This window comes from Gymnoscopelus microlampas, assembly GCF_963454915.1.
Source record: "Gymnoscopelus microlampas genome assembly, chromosome: 23".
NCBI classification, from domain to species: domain Eukaryota; kingdom Metazoa; phylum Chordata; class Actinopteri; order Myctophiformes; family Myctophidae; genus Gymnoscopelus; species Gymnoscopelus microlampas.
This window is the reverse complement of record NC_139960.1, coordinates 18,083,068-18,105,776: the sequence shown is the minus strand read 5'-3', so window position 1 is coordinate 18,105,776 and position 22,709 is coordinate 18,083,068. Positions and strand designations below refer to the sequence as shown.

At 42.8% G+C, this 22,709-nt stretch overlaps 1 pseudogene across 1 annotated transcript in view; it reads left to right on the top strand.

Annotated features, from left to right (window-relative positions):
• The first annotated feature begins 9,085 nt into the window (after positions 1 to 9,085).
• The window catches only part of LOC311039771 (NUAK family SNF1-like kinase 1), a 20,352-nt pseudogene continuing 6,728 nt past the window's right edge, over positions 9,086 to 22,709 (top strand). The window contains exons 1-4 of the transcript XR_014602951.1: positions 9,086 to 9,216; positions 9,335 to 9,697; positions 16,474 to 16,594; positions 19,039 to 19,190. The product of XR_014602951.1 is annotated as an NUAK family SNF1-like kinase 1 (transcript). The remainder of the gene's footprint in view (positions 9,217 to 9,334; positions 9,698 to 16,473; positions 16,595 to 19,038; positions 19,191 to 22,709) is intronic.

Genomic DNA, 22,709 nt, shown 5'->3' with positions numbered 1-22,709 from the left:
CCCTAACATTCATCGAGCTCTGGACTTAGTAAATTTATTTTTTCACCATTGGGTCACTACCGAAACAAAACCGAAACGAAAGTTAAATCCGAAAAAATCACTAAGTGTGGAGGCAAAAATCGTCCCCCCAAAAACCTGTTAGGAGTACGTTTCAGGCAATTTAGAGTTGATTGGTAGTACTTTGTAGTGACTTTTTTTGGTCCCTAACATTCATCGAGCTCTGGACTTAGTAAATGTATTTTTTCACCATTGTGTCACTACCGAAACGAAAGTTTGTCACTACCGAAACGAAAGTTAAATCCGAAAAAATCACTAATTGTGGAGGCCAAAATCGTCCCCCCGAAAACCTTTTAGGAGTATTGTGTCAGCAGGGGCGCCGTTGTTTGTGCGCGACCCTGGGGGCTGATGGCTGGGTGGGGGTGTTACATTCCTGCCTATTGTTCTATAGGTGTTAACGGCCGGCTCGTTGAATGCGTCGCGGCCGTCGCGGGCACCATTTAAACCTTCAGAGAGCTGCTTTGCCTATAGTCATGGAAATTAGATTGGGCCCCGATCTGAGGGTCTCATCAGTTGAGCGTGGGGGCTGTGGACCCGGCGCCCCCACGTGATCGGCGCCCTTGCTCTGGACTATGTAAATTTTCTTTTTACCGAAACGTTTTGCCGAAACAAAAGTTTTGGAAAATCGTCCCCCCAAAAACCTGTTAAGAGTACGTTTCAGGCAATTTAGAGTTGATTGGTAGTACTTTTTAGTGACTTTTTTTTGCTGGTGACCAAAAATGACGAAAAATGCTGGTGACGAAAAATGACGAAAAATGCTGGTGACGAAAAAATGCTGGTGACGAAAAATGACGAAAAATGCTGGTGACGAAAAATGACGAAAAATGCTGGTGACGAAAAAATGCTGGTGACGAAAAATGACGAAAAATGCTGGTGACGGAAAAATGCTGGTGACGAAAAATGACGAAAAATGCTGGTGACGAAAAATGACGAAAAATGCTGGTGACGAAACAATGCTGGTGACGAAAAATGACGAAAAATGCTGGTGACGAAAAAATGCTGGTGACGAAAAATGACGAAAAATGCTGGTGACGAAAAATGATGAAAGATGCTGGTGACGAAAAAATGCTGCTGACGAAAAATGACGAAAAATGCTGGTGACGAAAAATGACGAAAAATGCTGGTGACGAAAAAATGCTGGTGACGAAAAATGACGAAAAATGCTGGTGACGAAAAATGCTGGTGACGAAAAAATGCTGATGACGAAAAATGACGAAAAATGCTGGTGACGAAAAAATGACGAAAAATGCTGGTGACGAAAGAATGCTGGTGACGAAAAATGACAAAAAATGCTGGTGACGAAAAATGACGAAAAATGCTGGTGACGAAAAATTACGAAAAATGCTGGTGACGAAAAATGCTGGTGACGAAAAATGCTGGTGACGAAAAATGACGAAAAATGCTGGTGACGAAAAAATGCTGGTGACGAAAAATGACGAAAAATGCTGGTGACGAAAAATGACGAAAAATGCTGGTGACGAAACAATGCTGGTGACGAAAAATGACGAAAAATGCTGGTGACGAAAAAATGCTGGTGACGAAAAATGACGAAAAATGCTGGTGACGAAAAAATGCTGGTGACGAAAAATGACGAAAAATGCTGGTGACGAAAAATGAAGAAAGATGCTGGTGACGAAAAAATGCTGGTGACGAAAAATGACGAAAAATGCTGGTGACGAAAAAATGCTGGTGACGAAAAATGCTGGTGACGAAAAAATGCTGATGACGAAAAATGACGAAAAATGCTGGTGACGAAAAAATGACGAAAAATGCTGGTGACGAAAGAATGCTGGTGACGAAAAATGACAAAAAATGCTGGTGACGAAAAAATGCTGGTGACGAAAAATGACGAAAAATGCTGGTGACGAAAAATGACGAAAAATGCTGGTGACGAAAAATGCTGGTGACGAAAAATGACGAAAAATGCTGGTGACGAAAAAATGCTGGTGACGAAAAAAAAGAGTTGAATGTTAGTGCTTTGTAGTGACTTTTTTTTCCGTCCCTAACATTCATCGAGCTCTGGACTTAATACATTTTCTTTTTACCGAAACGTTTACCGAAACGAAAGTTTCGGTAAATTTTAAATTTAGAGTTGAATGTTAGTACTTTGTAGTGACTTTTTTTTCGTCCCTAACATTCATCGAGCTCTGGACTTAGTAAATTTTCTTTTTACCGAAACGTTTTGCCGAAACGAAAGTTTTGGAAAATCGTCCCCCCAAAAACCTGTTAGGAGTACGTTTCAGGCAATTTAGAGTTGATTGGTAGTACTTTTTAGTGACTAGTTTTTCCGTCCCTAACATTCATCGAGCTCTGGACCAGGGGCGCCGTTGTTTGTGCGCGACCCTGGGGGCTGATGGCTGGGTGGGGGTGTTACATTCCTGCCTATTGTTCTATAGGTGTTAACGGCCGGCTCGTTGAATGCGTCGCGGCCGTCGCGGGCACCATTTAAACCTTCAGAGAGCTGCTTTGCCTATAGTCATGGAAATTAGATTGGGCCCCGATCTGAGGGTCTCATCAGTTGAGCGTGGGGGCTGTGGACCCGGCGCCCCCACGTGATCGGCGCCCTTGTGTGTCAGTATTGTGTTTCAGGCAATTTAGAGTTGATTGGTAGTACTTTGTAGTGACACTTTTTTTGGTCCCTAACATTCATCGAGCTCTGGAGCTCAGGACATTCACAGTTCAAAAATTCCACCTTACTGTGGACATGCATGCTTGAGATTTTTTTTTTTTTTTAATAATTTGTAGTTTTGGAGATATTTAACTTTAAGCGCCCCATGTATTGTCGATGCGGCAATGGACATTTAAAGGCAGGCCTACAACTACATACTTACGCCTAGTAACCTCATTCATACTTTAAAATGTTCATCTTACTTTGGACATGTTTGCCTGAAAAGGAATCTTTGAAATGTTGCATGGTTTTAGAATTGTACTCCTTTAAAAGTTCAGAGATTTATAATGGAGGCGGATGGAAGGTTTTGGGACCTCAAAAAAACACTTTCACCTAGAAACTCCATTCACAGTTCAAAAATTACACCTTACTGTGGACATGCATGCTTAAGATTTTTTCTTTGAAATCATTTATAGTTTGGGAGATATTTAACTTTAAGCGCCCCATGTATTGTCGATGCGGCAATGGACATTTAAAGGCAGGCTTACAACTACATACTTACGCCTAGTAACCTCATTCATATTTTAAAATGTTCATCTTACTGTGGACATGTTTGCCTGAAAAGGAATCTTTGAAATGTTGCATAGTTTTAGAATTGTACTCCTTTAAAAGTTCAGAGATTTATAATGGAGGCGGATGGAAGGTTTTGGGACCTCAAAAAAACACTTTCACCTAGAAACTCCATTCACAGTTCAAACATTACACCTTACTGTGGACATGCATGCTTGAGATTTTTTCTTTGAAATCATTTATAGTTTGGGAGATATTTAACTTTAAGCGCCCCATGTATTGTCGATGCGGCAATGGACATTTAAAGGCAGGCTTACAACTACATACTTACGCCTAGTAACCTCATTCATACTTTAAAATGTTCATCTTACTTTGGACATGTTTGCCTGAAAAGGAATCTTTGAAATGTTGCATAGTTTTAGAATTGTACTCCTTTAAAAGTTCAGAGATTTATAATGGAGGCGGATGGAAGGTTTTGGGACCTCAAAAAAACACTTTCACCTAGAAACTCCATTCACAGTTCAAAAATTACACCTTACTGTGGACATGCATGCTTGAGATTTTTTCTTTGAAATCATTTATAGTTTGGGAGATATTTAACTTTAAGCGTCCCATGTATTGTCGATGCGGCAATGGACATTTAAAGGCAGGCTTACAACTACATACTTACGCCTAGTAACCTCATTCATACTTTAAAATGTTCATCTTACTTTGGACATGTTTGCCTGAAAAGGAATCTTTGAAATGTTGCATAGTTTTAGAATTGTACTCCTTTAAAAGTCCAGAGATTTAGAATGGAGGAGGATGGAAGGTTTTGGGACCTTAAAAAACACTTTTACCTAGAAACTCCATTCACAGTTCAAAAATTCCACCTTACTGTGGACATGCATGCTTGAGAAACTTTTAAAAAATGTCCATAGATGCATTGGTGAGTTAGCAGGGTGATTTTATATTCTGTCCGGGAGGAGATGGGAAGCCAGTGCAGTGATTTGAGAATGGGGGTGATGTGCTCGTATTTTCGCACTCTCGTCAGGATCCTAGCAGCGCTGTTCTGTAAAAGCAGTGGTTCTCAAACTTTTTCATGTCAAGGACCCCCAAAATGATATGTATTTGGCCGCGGACCCCCATCTGAAAACATTTTGTGCCAGGGACCCCCAGAAGAGAAGATTTGGGGTTAAAATGCTAGATTATTCAAAATGTTCCTTCAAAATGTATCTTCAAAAATAGCAGATCTACAAGCTCGCAGATCTGCAATTTTTTCAACAGCCGACATATATATAGATAAAGTGGTTAAGATGATTGTAATGCTATGTATGAGTAGAGCGCTGTGTTTGTTTGTTTAAATCGGAGAATGTAAAACATTTCACCTTTAAGGATCGATTACACTTTCATAATGGACCTCATAACAGGGTCTGCTTCTACACTCTCTGCGTACCTTTTGTTTCTCCCTGACCATGAGAAGCCAGACAGTCTCACAGGTGTCATGTTCTAGGGGTGAAAGGTGAAAGTAGTATTTTCTTTAACACCAGTACTAGAGGGTTCTTCTATATGCTCCTGGCGGTTTACAGACCACAGATCATTACTGTGACCCCTATAAGAGTCTGTTTGGTTCCATTAGTACACCCTTTGAGTTAAATCAACACTCAGGAGTTTACCGTGTAGCACTTTGGGCCGTCTGGGAGAGGAGATGAGAGGGCAGGGGAGGGGAGGGTCAAGGCAGGTGATCCTGTGTGTGTGTGTGTGTGTGTGTGTGTGTGTGTGTGTGTGTGTGTGTGTGTGCGTGCGTGCGTGCGTGCGTGCGTGCGTGCGTGCGTGCGTGCGTGCGTGCGTGCGTGCGTGCGTGCGTGCGTGCGTAAATCAGCTGGAGAGACAGGCTGCATGGGGGGGAGACGTATCACCAGTCGAAGGCACTAACTCATCTGGCGACTTTTATGAATGTGAGAATGTAAATTACAAAAACATCCAAAGAGGAAGTAGGCCTACAGTACAGCCATTAGCAGGCAGGAAACGCTTCAGTATGGCATGCATGTGACTAGGATTTGCATGTGTGTGTGCGTTTTTGCATAGAGGTAGACTCACAGAGTGCTTTCAAATTCACAGGCCTAAACCTGTGTGTGTGTGTGTGTGTGTGTGTGTGTGTGTGTGTGTGTGCGTGCGTGCGTGCGTGCGTGCGTGCGTGTTTGTGTGTCTGTGTGTGTGTGTGTGTGTGTGTGTGTGTGTGTGTGTGTGTGTGTGTGTGTGTGTGTGTGTGTGTGTGTGTGTGTGTGAAAATTGCTAAATTGGTTTTATGGTAATTTCCCATGGGACAGATATTGGGGGGTGGGTCTAGCTTGACTATACGTTACACTGTCTCACACCCCCACCCCCCCCCACCACCACGCCAAACACACACACCATTTGAAAGCACTCTGTGAGTACCGGTATAGAACACAGACCACAGGGGGGCATAGCAAGGACATATTCTCTTGTGTCTTACAGTACAAAAGCCCACAATGGCCTTGGGGCAGGAAACCAATTTACTCTGGGTTACATGTAAGCCTAGTATGCAAAGTGAATGGTGGGGCCACTCTGAGACACAGATGTTGAGACATTTCTTGATTTTCCCTGTTATTATGTCAATAAATGTAATGCATTGTGTTTTCAAAATAAAATGATTTATTGTAAAAGGAAAAGCAATTAATTTCTGTCACTCACACATACTGTAAATGACATTGAGGCAGCCGGTTTGTGTCATTTCATTTTATCTGTAGACGCTATATTATAGTGTCATAAATGTGTGTAAAAACGGTTAAAATGTTACAACTGAGACTGTCCTTTGTGCCGTTAGAATTTTATTTTTAATTATTGTTATTATATTTATCATGGTAAACTTTTCTTTGTTGCCTTGAATATGATGTCTCTCCATCATGATGCTGTATAGTGTATACTGAACTTTTTTATCCCCTCCTTGCTCTGTACCTATCCTTAACTGCTGTACTGTCTTTGGCGCCTACATTTCCCATGCAGGATCGATAAAGGTCTTATCTTATCTGGCAAGGAAATCCAAAGTGGTTGGTTATCTTAGGATCTTCTTTGCAGTTACTAGTAAATCGGAATGTGTTTTAAGGTATAATTTTAATTTTAAGAGACTGTCTGTGGAGTGGCATGGGCTACAGCTAAAAGAAAAACACTGTTACTTAAATTGGATGTGAGCTGGACCAATGTATGACAACTAAGTGAATCTATGTTCCTATCTGTGTCTGGGAGGTCAAGGTTCATTTGAAAAACAAATATTTAGCAAGAATATCAAAGTACTTGGATAAGAAAGAGAAAGAGTTCAATGTCCCACAGATTACACTTGCCACTGACTACAAAACACAAAAATCACTTCAGTATGCAGGGTTTGTTTGCTGTTAATTTCAGAAATCTGCAGTTTAAAGTATGGTTTATAAATTTTGTGATTGCATTGTATTGTAGCCTATTGTAGGCTATTTGTTCTAATTTTCAGGCTAATCTGCAAAAATGTTGATTTATAATGTGCTGAATATAGGCTAGTTTTAGTAGTTTATGATGCTACACCCTTGTCCCTGTCTACCTCCCAGTCAAGTAGACTGCGGTCACGCTGGCCGCACTTCACAAGTAGCTACTATAGTGCTTATTACATGGCTTGGTTGAATGCTTCATTCTGATAATTTTTCACTTACTATCTCTTTAGTTTGCAGTCAGTCATGGTAGGCTACTCCATTACTTAGCGACCTGAGTCGCGTTAATATTTTAGTAAGTGTATAGACCAATTATTTGTTTACCATTATTTTAATTAAACAAGCTCAGTGCTTTCATGAGTTATCCAGTTTAGTAGACCTTGTATTGTGAATTGTACGTCCATGTACTCTTTCTCATGTCTTACTTCTAAATAAAGTAGGCCTACATCAATAAATCAATCAACCAACATGACTGGACGCACAGGTGATTGTTTGATGCAATAAATTCCCAACATATAGTTTCGGGGTTTCAGTTCATTCAACCTCCTCTTGTGTGTTGGCTAATGAGGCGCGTCCTAGGATACATGACAGAATGGGTTTCAGACAGTTGGTGCTGGGCTGCTGGCCTGCGCGCGCATACTGTTTCTTATCAGTGGGACGTTGTCTGTATAGCCTACATCCCAAAGAAAAAACATATTAACCACATTATAGTGTTATAATGACTTGTATAGACCCCTTAACAGACGACGTCACACTGGCTCCAAATGAAACCCATTCTGTCAGGTCTCGCTAGGACGCGCCTCATAGCCAACACACAAGAGGGGGTTGGGGTGTGCTGAAACCAGCGCGCACCCCAACAGCATTGTTTGAACAGGTTGAGCATTTATAGCATGAAACAATCACCAGTCTCAATGTTAGTAAACAAATAATTGGTCTATTATAAACAACATAAGACGTTCTGCTAAAGTCCCTCCAGGATCATTAAACACCTTGGCTTCGCCTCAGTGTTTAATCATCCAGTGTTATTTCTCAACAAGCTAGTGAAGCTACTGGCGCGGCGACAATAGAGCGTCGCAGTTCCCGCCCACTTCCTGGTGCCGGAAGTAAATACTCAATGCATTTTTTACTTTTACAAAAATATTTCTATAAATTAATTTAAGCCTAGAATCAAGCTATCCAGGATAGCGGTGAATCATGACCATAAAACGTTTGATTCTGTGAAAAAACTTTTTTGAAAACGGCAAAACAAAGGGTATTTATTAAATATAGTATATCATATCATTAAATATAAAATAAAAAAATCACAGAAAAAAAGGTTTTATGGTCATGATTCACCGCTATCCTGGATAGCTTGATTCTAGGCTTAAATTGATTGATATAAATATTTTTGGAAAAGTCAATGGGAAAAATGCATCGAGTATTTACTTCCGGCACCAGGAAGTGGCGGAACTGCGATGCTCTATAGGCTCTATGCACAGCAGCCACAGTGCGAAGACATTCACAGGTGTTACCAATGATACTACTAATGAAGGCTCTGTTCCATTCTAGTCAAGTCAGGGTGCTGATATTATGCATGTTGACTTACTGGAAACACTCTGCTACATCAGTGGGACTAAAATGTGGGTCCAGGGACCCACATTGTTCCAAATGGCCCCTTACGGGTGTGCAACTCTGAGAGTTACGGGTCCATTTGGTTACATTTGTACACTCTCAGAGTTATGGGGGTGGTGGAAATTGAAAAATCTGAGAACCACTGTGCTACACTAAATGGAACAGAGCCTTCATTAGTATCATTGGTAACACCTGTGAAGGCAGTGAGAAGAATAATATGGCTGCTGTGAATAGAGCCTATTATCCCTTACATCTCTGAGAAGTGCGTAGCCGCGATTGTAGGTTTATCACACGCGATCAATCAAATCACACGCCACGAGCGCGCGCACACGCACAAAAGACAGCGTGCTTCCTAAACCCCGCCCCCGGTCCCTACTACAGCCTGTGGTCCACGCCCCCCCCTCCTCCTCCTCCTCAGTGTGTGAGAAGGAGAGGAGAGGAGAGGATATTATAGGCTCTGAGTCTGCTGCTTGAAACGGAATAAACCTCATCATCACCCAAACACACAGACAGCAGCACCCAGAGGTGTTGATTCAGCAAGTTGATCTCCAGAGCAGACTCCGCATTGGAAAAGCCGTGGATGCTTTAAAAAGACGAGAAGCTCTATATATACTAAAAGGAAAAACGCTGGGTTTGGGTTGTTTTGTGTGTGTGTGTGTGTGTGTGTGTGTGTGTGTGTGTGTGTGTGTGTGTGTGTGTGTGTGTGTGTGTGTGTGTGTGTGTGTGTGTGTGTGTGTGTGTGTGCACCCGCCGCTGTTTCTCTCGGAGATTTATGTATGGGGTGCGTGGATCGGATGGAAGCTCCCCTTTTTTTTTACAGCATCAACTGAATTTCCATAATCGCTGCTTGCACACAAAGAGGGGGACAACGCCTTTACACCCCTTTAAACCCTGCAGATGCACGCAAGTGTAAGGCTCTATCCTCATGCATGGTCCGTAGAGAGACGGGACAACTTGCGGGGGGGGGGGGGGGGGGGGGGGGGTTGCATTGAAACGTCGCTGATTTATTGATTATCCATCGATTTAGATGACGATGGAGACCATGCATCACGCGAGGCTCCACGCGCGCCGGCGCTCCAGCGGAGGCAGCAGCAGCGCCGAGGCCGGCCCGAGTCCGGAGCTCACACAGACCTGGATGCAGGAGGAGGACCATGACCATCATCCTCACCCTCCGTTACCTGTGGACCATCCCGGTGGTCCAGGTGGTCCCGTTGACGGTTCCTCGTCCCCCTCCTCCCCACCGGAGGAGTCATGGTCCACCAACGGCTCCTCCGTGAAGAAGCACCACCACAAGCACAACCTGAAGCACCGCTACGAGCTGCTGGAGACCCTGGGCAGAGGCACCTATGGCAAGGTGAAGAAAGCCATCGAGAGGCACACCGGCAGAGTGGTAAGCAAACCTAGTGGTGGTCATAAAAGTACTTACATGTTTTACTTAACCCTTTAAGACCTGAGGCGATTCTTACAAATGTTTTCTAAATCCTAACAGTTTTTTGAGAAAAAAAAAAAAAAATCAAAAATAGCCAAATAAATCTAAAGTGACACAGATGCGTTCCAGGTTAAGTAAAAGTATCAGTATAGTACTGCAATGCAGAAATACCCTGTTACAAGTGAAAGTCCAGTATTCAAAATTCACTTGAGTAAACGTACAAAAGTATTGGTATCAAAATGTCATTTTTTTTACTACCAAAGGTAGAAAGTACTCATTATGCAGAATGATTTCAAATGTTTCAAATGTATAAACATCAAAATCTACAAAGTAACTAGTAACTCAAGTTTTCAAATAATTGCAGTGGAGTAAAATATTTGCCTCTGAGATGTAGTGGAATAAAAGTAAAAGTAGGCTACAGAAAATTGGAAATACTCTAAAAGTGAAGGGAAAAAAAACTCAAAATTGTACTGAAGTAGCCTACATTACTCGAGTAAATGTACTTAGTTACTTTACACCACTGAGCAAACCTATATTCAAGTGTTAATCAATTTAACTTCGACTAGTGTACACATGGAACCACATTGACCCGCATTTGGTTCCATTTTGTACACTCTCAGTCTCTTTATTGATTAAAGGGCTGGCCTGGCTCTCATCCGAGGCATCTTAAAGTGGGGATGCCTGCCGGCTGCCTGCCTGTGTCACTTGGGTCGATGTGTAAACACGCTACAAATGGAAGCCGCGTGGGATTTCAGCTCAGTCTGGAGCGTGGCTGCTGTATTTCTTTCTTAATCGAGACCATTTAATGTCATGCAGCCTTTTGACAGACAACATGTGCAGGAGGTAGCCAAACCATTTGCATTTTCTAACCCCCCCGCCACTCAGTCAGATATAAAGATTCTGTTTGGTATTCCAGTTCCACCTTACCTTATTGATTTGTTAATAGTAGCCTAGATATCCTCAAGACAGATTTATGACCATAGATGTTAAGTATGGAATAGCAGGCTGTCTATCCATTATTTGACATATCTGGTTCAAAGTGCATACTGTAGCCTATGTGGTGTATTATTCCAGTTATTGACAAAGTCCTCTGATTTAAGGGGCAGCAGACAAACTGGCAGACTAGTCAACAACTTTCACAAGATAATACAAGGCTTTTTAAGCACAATTATCAAACATTGAGTGTGTATTTGAGTCATTTGACTGACTGCACATTTACGGATTGGAGAGAGTAAATGTTAGAGAAAAACAAGACCTCCATTTGAATGTGTGAATTGGAGACTTGTGTGTTCCTATCCAAGTCTGACACCAAGGTGTGAAGGAAGGAGAGAGGATTCTTCAGCAGGGGTGAAGTGTAGGGCGCGCAAGCACGCACGCGCGCGCACGCACGCACGCACACACACACACACACACACACACACACACACACACACACACACACACACACACACACACACACACACACACACCTGCCTAACGAGCGGAAACTTCGCGCCAGGTTGCCATCTTTAAGTTGCCCCTGCATGATGATGACATCAGAGTCTCTAAGGAAGAAATGATATGAATTTCTCACCAGACTCGCTAGTGTATGGGGTCAGGAATGCTTCCTGGTGTGTGTGTGTGTGTGTGTGTGTGTGTGTGTGTGTGTGTGTGTGTGTGTGTGTGTGTGTGTGTGTGTGTGTGTGTGTACTTGTATTACTAGACTTGTGAGGGCTAAATGTCCCTTTCCTGGCTTAAGTTTTAAGGTTAAAAATGGCAAAGATCTGTAAAAATGGCATTCATAAAATCGCTGTCTAAAGATGTTGATGTTCTCACAAGTATAATACAAATGTGTGTGTGTGCGACTGTGCGTGCGTGCGTGTGTGTGAGACAGAGAGAGAGTGAGTGAGAGAGAGAGTAGTGAACATCATCAGAGACAGTATAGGCCTATGACAAACCAAACTGTCATAATTCCAGACAGATAGGCTAATACTGATCAATAAGGCACCTTCCCCACACTCAGACAGTAGTTTACAAACAGCAGCAAACAGGGATTATTAGGCTTCCTGTGACTCATTTAACCTCACAGTCACCGGCATACACTTTGTGTCCTCCACCATACAAAAGCTGTCGCTGGATTCTGAGTCAACCATTGTACATGCACAGTGGAGTTGTCATGAGTGTGTGTGTGTGTGCGTGTGCGTGCGTGCGTGCGTGCGTGCGTGTGTGTGTGTGTGTGTTTTGTATGAGCCTATATTTGGACTGGGGATCAAGTCTAGATCCTCTCCTTCCAGTAAAAAGCCCCCGTTCTCATCACGTTGATTTAAACTGCATAATAAAGCTGAAAATCATTAAAAGACGTGTTTTGTTTTTATCTGAATGCAACCCTTGAATGTAATTGACTGTTAAAGTAGCTACATGTAACCTAAAAGTGGTCATAATAACCCACATTTAGAACCCACATTCTATTCTATTTTATAACCAGGCTATAAAACACACTATTATCAGGGAGCAACGCCGTCGCACGGTGAAGTATAATGTCTCATTTATGCTCATATGTCGTATGACAGTGTCACGGCACCGGAAATAGTCGATCTACCATCGCACAACGTGGCGCTTTGACGTGTTGCGAGGTTGCAGATATAGGCTATTTTCTGTGTGCGACACCGTAGTAAGACAAAATATGGATCAGGCTTAAATTAGGCTTGAGCGAGTGAGAGAGTTATGTAATTACAGTGGCTTTATGACTTTTCCTGGTGTTAAAGGGCAATGAGATGAGCAGCTTGACATTGCAACAGGAAGGAACATTTGTGTTGACGTGTACGTGTGCAACATATATGCTTGTGTGTACTGTGTGTGTGTGTGTGTGTGTGTGTGTGTGTGTGTGTGTGTGTGTGTGTGTGTGTGTGTGTGTGTGTGTGTGTGTGTGTGTATATATATATATATATATGTATATATATATGTATATATATATATATATATATATATATATATATATATATATATATATATATATATATATATATATATAAAACCTCTCTCAGGAAGGGACCGCTGGAGTGTGCTGTCCCTTCCTGAGAGAACAGTGCATTTATGGGAGGTTTTCTGTGCAATATCTTGCCTACCAGCACCTCCAACTTGGATGTGCACGAGAGCTACCTGATTATATATATGTGTGTGTGTGTGTGTGTGTGTGTGTGTGTGTGTGTGTGTGTGTGTGTGTGTGTGTGTGTGTGAGTGTGAGTGTGAGTGTGAGTGTGAGTGTGAGTGTGTGTGTGTGAGTGTGAGTGTGAGTGTGAGTGTGAGTGTGTGTGTGTGTGTGTGTGTGTGCGTCTCTGCATTTCCTATTAGTTATAATGGCCCTGCTGGGAATGGCATCTGTTATATGGTTGCACTGGCACTCCATCCATTCAGTAAGTTCACCCTCTCATCACATACTATCTCCTACTCCTACTAGGTAGGCCTTGCATTGTGACACTAACATGCATGGACACACGTGTATTCACAATTCATATCGGCATCACATGGGCTTGAACAAAGACGTTGCAAGTGCTTCGTATGTTGTACTAGAGCACGTGAATGAGCATGCAATTGTTTGTATCCAGGTGTATTTGTATGTATGCGTACCCGCGCATGTGTGTGTGTGTGTGTGTGTGCGTGTGCATGTGCGCGCGCGTGTGTGTGTGTGCATGTGATACCCATGATGTGACAGCAGTAGCACCATAAGTGGCCCAGGGCTAGTGCTCCTTTCCTATGAGCCAGCTGGCATGCATGGGTCTCACAACACAAGTCAAGGTAGCCAGTATAATGATCCACAGCCTCAGGCTTTAAGCCAGGGTAATGCAAGCTAGCCACGGGAAGGGTGTGTCTGCTCCTGCCTTTAGCATTGTCTCCGCTGAACACAGCCACAACTGCCTTTTAATGAGTCTAACTCTGATGCGATGAACGCGACTCCACCCATGTGGGAAACTCCTGTAAATTATATCAACGCTGCATTCACTTAAATGGCTTCTGAACTTGCTGATGCGGTGAAGGCAGCCCTATTTAGAAGGGATTTACTTGTACTGTGTGGTAGCTTTTAAATGGATTAATGAGCTTTACACGATGGCTGTGTGCCTTTGTCCTAAGAGGTTTTTGATGACTTGATGTGGTGGATGCTGCGGTGTTAAGTGTAATCCATCCATCGCTCTTAATGCATGGGATTCTGTGAGATCAGCCCATGCTGAAAGTGAGAGAGGATTCAAGTTTCTCAGCGCTGCTAATCTGCCGTTTTGGCTTCTTTAAAGAAAGTCAAGACATGCTGCTGGAGAAACTGACTTTTAAGTATGCGAGTTTCAGCCAGGCCTTTGCCTGGAATATGGAATAGAATAGAATAGAATTGAAGTCCATGTGGAAATGTGCTTACATCATCGTGAAGAAACAAAAACATACAGAAAAACAGACAAGATATAATAAGTACACAATACATTAAACACCCCACTCTGTGCTCCAGTTCACAATCAAATGTAGAAGTTCAAATGATAACATACAATATCAGGTAATTATGTAATGAATTGTACTTGTATTGAAAACCAGACGCAGACTAAATATCCTTTTTGGCAAAAAGGAATCATATGAAAATAAATGATGAAGTCGTTACTTAACAATAGCCTGGCAGATGCTATCATTATGCAAGCTAGTACAACAGGCAAGTTCTCCTCTTATCTGAACTCATTGCATAATTGGCCGAGGAATGGGCACCCGGCGCCATGGTGCGCGAGCAAAGCTACAGTGGAAATATTTCCACTTTCCTGCACTTTGTCACCAGTTTGGTCTCCCGATTCCCCTAAAAGGAGAGGGGCTGGGCCCAGGCCGGTGGGGCCATGAGTGACGCATGCCAAAGAGGAAGTTCATCTCACCAGCCACTTCCTGCCCCGGTACCCTGAGTCAAGTGTGCCACTTCCTGTGGTCGAAGTCGTAGTGTTTCAACCACTATCAACCTGTCGTCCCTATTTTGGGCATGTCATTCTAAGCGCAAATTGTCAAGAATTGTCAGAAATAGTGAAAATAGCCAGGCTACAAGACTGTCGACTGGCTATTTTCGCTATTCGTCGTACGATGAAGTATATATGGTTGAAGTGGTTAATGCATACACAATTTAAAAGCCCCTGTCTGTCACACACTTGAATGTGTGTCAGCCAGCATTCACACACTGGGTACATATTGTACTTCAACATACATGACATGCATGCACGCACGGGCGTGCGCCCACACACATACAGTATACTGTACCCACACACCCACACACACACACACACACACACACACACACACACACACACACACACACACACACACACACACACACACACACACACACACACACACACACACACACACACACACACACACACACACACATTCCCTGTTGATTGTTCCCAAACACAGCGGAGTGATAAGAGACACACTTGAGAGGCCGGCCAGGTTTATATAGACTGGCTGGCTGGATGGATTGTTGGCCAGATCCAAGTTGCTGGTGCGAGTGCTTCTTATGGAACATCTATTTATATCTGGCTGGCGTTCGGAGGTCTCCTGTGTGCTGTGCTCCACTGGATGTCCTTCCACAAACCTAGATTTCTCTCCCAAGGTTGATAGGCTATCCCTCCTCCTTACGCAGAGAGAGGGGGTGTGGGGGGGGTGGGGGAGTCTTAGCCTACTTTGCAGAAAAGCTGGTTTTAAAAGCAGGATAAGAGGATGCATACACAGTATAATAAGTTACTGTAATACGCCAGTGAGGAAAGCAACTGTGGGATATTCTGTGCTTGTAATTCTTAACCATTTAAGCGCTGTATACTTCACTGTACAACGAATAACGACAATAGCCAAGTTTGTATCTGCTATTTTTGAAGAAAGGAAAGAAAAAAAAAACTTTTGACATTTTTGGAAAATGTTTTTAATGACATGCCCAAAATAGTGACACCAGTTTTAACCAAATCTTAGCAGATCTACAATCTCACAACACATCGCAAGGCATCGTGGATCTGCCAAGTGTTCGCCGCAGGCTAGGATTCATGTAGTTCAGATTGATTATCTAAATGCTAAATGAGACAGCAATGTAATTTAATTAATGTAAATTACAATCCAATAGACCTTAGACTCAGGTGTTGGCTGTGATGAAAGATAGACCCGTTGACCTTTATGACCCCAACGACACAGCACCAGAGAGGACACGTCATCCCGGTCAATAATCCGTACCCATTACATTTATCTTTTATTGATCCCATGTTTGATGTCGTCAGGACCCAAAGAGGTTGTTGGAAAGTTCCAGTATTGATACTGTTAACCAGGATGAAGTGAAATAGGTTCCTATGGCTTTCTCTGATGCACTGACCCTGGAGGTTGATTCCTGAGTCTTGACTTGCCTAGATAGATTTTTCATGAACCTGGATGGCATCCCTATTTTAGGCATTCAAAGAATTCAGAAATAGCAAAAATAGCTGATCTACAAGTTCACAACGCGTTATATATATATATATAGCGCAACACCATACAACGAAGTGTAACATATAGAGCTTAAGTCAGTTGTTCTCAAAGTGAGGTCCAGGGACCCTCAGGGTTAAGTGGGTTCCAAATGTACCCATGTCAATTAGGCTTTATTGTACGTATATTTACAGTGTATAAACACACCCTTTTTCCTTCTTTCCTTTCCTTTCCTTTCCTTTCCTTTCCTTTCCTTTCCTTTCCTTTCCTTTCCTTTCCTTTCCTTTCCTGCCCTTCAGGTGGCCATCAAGTCCATCAGGAAGGAGAAGATCAAAGATGAGCAGGACATGGTTCACATCAGGAGAGAGATAGAGATCATGTCAGCCTTACGACACCCTCACATCATCTCTATATTTGAAGGTATCTATCTATCTGTCTTCATGCATAGTTCCCATCGTATCGTTATTCCCATAGAAAAAAAGAAAGGGAAGAAGGGGGTTGGGGCAAGGGGGAAAGGAGATGAAACAAGAGAAAGTTATCTACATATTTACACATGGTACCTGAGATAAGATATAAAGGTGGGTGAGCATATGCTAGAAAAACACTGTCTGTCTGTCTGTCTGTCTGTCTGTCTGTCTGTCTGTCTGTGTGTCTCTGTGTGTGTGTGTGTGTGTGTGTGTGTGTGTGTGTGTGTGTGTGTGTGTGTGTGTGTGTGTGTGTGTGTGTGTGTGTGTGTGTGTGTGTGTGTGTGTGTGTGTGTGTGTGTGACTGTGCGTTGTACAGTGAGGGCCAAATGTCCCCAGTATATGTAGAATTTGAGAAATACTGTCCTTACAAGTATAGTAATACAAATGTGCGTGCATATATGCATGCGTGTGTGTGGAAACTAGAGATGATGCTCATAGACCATCTCCACTATCACCCTCCCTGACATCTCGCATATGTTGTTTGTCATTAGCTTAGCAACAAGGGAACATAGATACAAGGCCAGATACATACTAGTACACACACACACACACACACACACACACACACACACACACACACACACACACACACACACACACACACACACACACACACACACACACACAGGAAAGTCAATCAAGATGTGTTCATGCATAGTACACAGTGTCTCTGTCGGTGCGGTGCATGACATCAGCTGACTGCACTGAAGACAGAGGGCTTGTAGCAGCCGTGTTTATTTGTTGTGGTTTGGAGTGGCCCCAGGAACAGCTACAGAACCTTATAGACACCTCATAAAGTTTCACCCTACGGGTTGGTGTGGCTCCAATAAACTGTTCCTGCTGTGTGGCCAAGCCATGCCTTACTACTTAGCTGTGTGACAGAGGGGTGCTTTTTTTTTTTTTTTGGGGGGTGGGGGGTGTCTTTTAGTGGTTGCTGCCTGGCGCTTGTATCGTTTAGTTAAACCTCATTTGACCTTAATGAAGATAGCTTGCGGTGTGTGAGTGTGCTGGCGTGCATGCGTGCGTGCGTGTGGATGTGTGTGGGTGTGTGTGTGTGTGTGTGTGTGTGTGTGTGTGTGTGTGTGTGTGGGAGGGAGGGGGGGTTAAGATGCTGTTGAGCCACGGTTGCCAAATGTCGCCGCACGATGATAAACTGCAGTTGGTTGCTAGGACAGGATACAAACATTGTGACAATAGAATGGAGGGAAGCAGCGAGGATGCGTCTACTTTACCCATGCAGACACTTGTTGATGTTGATGGACACCGTGCTACGAATGCGGAAAGTCTGTCCTTTGGCAGACCTTTGGAGAACGATTAGGGTTGAGAGAGACAGAGAGTTGACAGTGGTAGTAGTATAAGTATAGTATCACAATTTTGAAAATCAACAAAAAGTCTCTCTTCTGGGGGTCCCTGCATGGCACAAAATCTTTTTTTGAGGTCTGTGGCAAAATACATAAGAATGTGGGGGTCCTTGGCATGAAAATGTATGAGAACCACTGCTGTATGAAAATGGTGAAAGATGCATCAACATATTCCGCAGGCCATTTAAACACTATTAGGGCTTTAGCCAAAGATAGAGAGCAAGAGTACGAGAGAGACAGATGGCTAGAGAGAAGTGGTGAGACCAAACTCAGCTGGATTTGAAACACATGTTGTCATTAAGTAGCTATGTGGGACAGCCGCACTTAATGTGACCCGCTCCAAACACATTATTCATATTATGACTCCAATGACCTGAATATCAGGAAAGTACTTTTTTGTGTTAAGTGTTAATTTAACACAGGACTTTGCTGCGTACAGTACACCTGACGCATTATGCTGATTTGGAACCTTTCTCTCCCTAACCATGCACATCCACGTGTGTGTGTGTGTGTGTGTGTGTGTGTGTGTGTGTGTGTGTGTGTGTGTGTGTGTGTGTGTGTGTGTGTGTGTGTGTGTGTGTGTGTGTGTGTGTGTGTGTGTCTGTGTCTGTGTGTGTGTGTGTGTGTGTGTCATAGGTGCGCTGGGTATGCTGGCAAGTTCATAAATGTATGTAGGTGTTAATGTAGGGCTGGGCAGTTAACAGACAGTATCAGAATTTACTGTAGAACAAATAACCGACTTAATCAAGCTCATGTATCGAGAAGCAGTTTTCTTTTTCATCAACGAATCGAGCCGTTCTCATGCTCATATGCTACTAGTGAGCTTGTAGATCTGCTCTTTTCACTATTTTATTATTTTTTAATAATCGTTAATTTATCGTAATCAAGTCAAAAGTTTAAAATAATCGTGATATTGATTTGAAGTCAAAACGCGTGTTAATCAGATATGGGCTTAAACTGACCGGTCTCTCTCTCTCTCTCTCTCTCTCTCTCTCTCTCTCTCTCTCTCCCTCTCCCTCTCTCTCTCTGCTGCCAGTGTTTGAGAACAAGGACAAGATCGTGATCGTGATGGAGTATGCCAGCAAGGGGGAGCTGTACGACTACATCAGCGAGAGACGGCGCCTCAGCGAGAGAGAGACGCGACACTTCTTCAGGCAGATCGTGTCTGCGGTCCATCACTGTCACAAGGTAAAGCCCGGGTCTGAGGACGCACAGGGGAGGGCTGGATGGATGGAGAGATGGAGGGAGGGATGGATGGATGGAGAGATTCATGATGGATTAGAAATACTTATGTATGAGAGTACATTTTATTTTTTAATATCAATGTATTGCTGTATTAAAGTTTTGACATCTCTCCCCAAAAAGATATTCTGGGAAGTTTCACCAACACGATAACAAGAAAAACGAAAAATAAAACCCGATAATATTAGACAAAATAGGGCTTAAAGGAATAGTTCACCCAAAAAAAAAAGATATTTTCTATCAATTACACACCCCATGAAGCATTGAATTCATGGAGATGTGTTTGTTTTTTACACATTCCTGAGCCAATAATTCCATATATGACGTATTTATATGATGTATTTCCGACACATTAGCATATTTCCGCCGGTAATCAAATTATTGTGTTAGGAATGCGACAAAAACAAAAAAATCTCCATGAATTCAATGCTTCATGGGGTGTGTAATTGATTAAAAAAATTGATCAAAAGTACAACATAATGTGTCTTTGAAATGTAGTGGAGTGAATGTCTCCAAAGTATCCAAAAATGCAAATACTCAAGTAAAGTACAGATACTCCCAAAAAAAAATTTACTCAATGGTACTCAAGTAAATGTACTTCATTACTGTCGACAGAACGTACGCTGGAGGGAGGGAGGGGTAGATGGAAGGACGGAAACGTTACTTCATCATGTGGATGGGGAGCGGTGTCTTGAACCCCTCTCACCTCATCTGTCTACTTCCTGTGTGTCAACCTCCTCGCCTCCCCTCCTCCTCCTCACCCTTCCTTCATTCAACAACTCTTCCTCTTCACACCTCGTTTTCTTTGCCCACACCGCCTCCCTCCCTTTCCTTCCCGATTGGTCATTCTGTCACACACACACACACACACACACACACACACACACACACACACACACACACACACACACACACACACACACACACACACACACACACACACACACACACACACACACACACACACACACACACACACACACTGCTGTAAAATGGAAGGCCATTTTCTGAATGCTATTTTTTACAATTCATGGTCATTTTTGCCTAAAGGCTAAAGCCGAGTTTGTAGAGCTACTATTTTCGGTGCGTGACACCCAGAGCACAACTAAGTAAGTATTTAAATCAGGCATAACTGCAACCCTGACCCCTAAAACGAACCTCTAAATGTCTAATCCTAACCGGAATCTTATCCTAATTGTAAGCCTAAGTATAAACATCTTTTTTTCTTTTACCATAAAACAACCATTGCTCTTGTGAGGACCAGAAAAAATGCTCCTCACTAGTCACTATACACATATTTACACACACACACACACACACACACACACACACACACACACACACACGCGAGCACACACACACACACACACACACACACGCGAGCACACACACACACACACACACACACACACACACACACACACACACACACACACACACACACATGCGCGCACACACACATGCGCGCACACACACACACACACACACACACACACACACACACACACACACACACACACACACACACACACACACACACACACACACACACACACACACACACACACACACACACACACACACACACACACACACACACACACACACCCTCCTCTCACTCCCAGTGTCTACTGTATAGTTCTTCATACAACGGGCTGGGTTTCCTCCCAGAAGTGGCGGTCCTATGATGATGTCACCGCTGTGTGGTGACATAATCAATGACGGGGAGGGGGGGGGGTGCTGCGGACTGCAGCTGTTAGGGACATCGCTGCTCATATGCTGCGTTCGCACTGGCAAAGCTACAAAGCTACAGGCTACCACAGTGGTTCTCAAACGTTTTCATGTCCAACATCGATGATGTCATTGGTAGGCAGGTTTCTGCACTGTCCATAGCCCACCAATGAGACCTCTAGTAGAGTGAGTAGACGGAAAGTGTGCCATCTTATAATGAGCATTAGTGAGGACCAATTATATGAAGATAGGGTTGAAAATGGTTGAAGTGCTCCTTCAATGGAAGAGATCATTACATAACATGGATTGAAAATTCAATAAGAACAACAATTACAAGTAGGGATGTCCGATATTATCGGCCTCCCGATATTATCGGCCGATATTAGCATAAAAATTGATATCGGGAAAATATCGGTATCGGTTAAAAAACATTTTTTTTTTTTTTTTTTTGCTTTATAAATAAGTTACAGGAGTTCTTACTGTATATGGTGTGTGTGATATGAAATTTGAGCTTACCCTAATCACAATAATCCCCGCATATATCGGTATCGGTTGATATCGGTATCGGTAATTAAGAGTTGGACAATATCGGTATATCGGTTATCGGTAAAAAAGCCAATATCGGACAACCCTAATTACAAGACCAATTCAAGGTTACAAGGGCACCAGCAATACAATTAAGAAGATAAAGACACTCATGTAAGATTACACATCATAGACTGCAGTGTAGATGAGATAAGATATCTTTTTTTAATTATTTCCTGAAGATTGGCAAGGAAGGTGATGACTTGTGTGACGCATTAAAGCCTCATGTCTCTTCAAACAAGTGGCTCTTTCTCCAAAAAACGGTGAAATCCCCAATGCGCTAAATGCGGTTTTATCGGGTTTAACAAAGAAAATACTCTGATGAGGTCACATCCTGGCTCCTGTGTCCCACATGTGCACCAGTATTTCAAGCCATCAGACGGCCTGGATGAGCATGTTTTTATCATTGTGCATAATTAAAAGACGCTCGCGTCTTCACACAGACCACATGGCACTTGAAACGCAGCACCACAGAGCGGAGGATGAGCTCACCAGCCAGCGGAGTGGAGCGGAGCACAACAACGGGAATGATGTGTGTGTGTGTGTGTGTGTGTGTGTGTGTGTGTGTGTGTGTGTGTGTGTGTGTGTGTGTGTGTGTGTGTGTGTGTGTGTGTGTGTGTGTGTGTGTGTGTGTGTGTGTGTGTGTGTGAGAGTGATGACACGTTTACTTGCTCTGTATGGGGTGCAGTTACGTGATTAAGTGATTTTGATGTGTGTATGGCGCAGCGACAACACAACGTAAAACAATCAACACAGTGCAGAATGACCGACCAGTGGCACAAATTAACTAAGTACAATTTTAGATTCCACTAAATCGTAGAGGCAAATATAGTATATAATATAATTATTAATACAAAACATACATTAACCACTTAAACCCTACATACTTACTTCCCCCAGAGCTCTATATATTTACCCCTAATATATATATATATATACCCCTAATCCTTCTCCTCTACACCAGATCTCTGCCGAAAAGACATGATCTACAAGCTCACAACGGGTTGCGTTGTGACACATAGTGACCTTATAGATTGTCTATTTTCACCGAACATTTGGTCCAGCAACGCCAGGGTTCATGTGGATATCTAATAACTGATGATGCATTATTATAGCTTAAGCTACCCAGAGGCACATTAATTACATTAA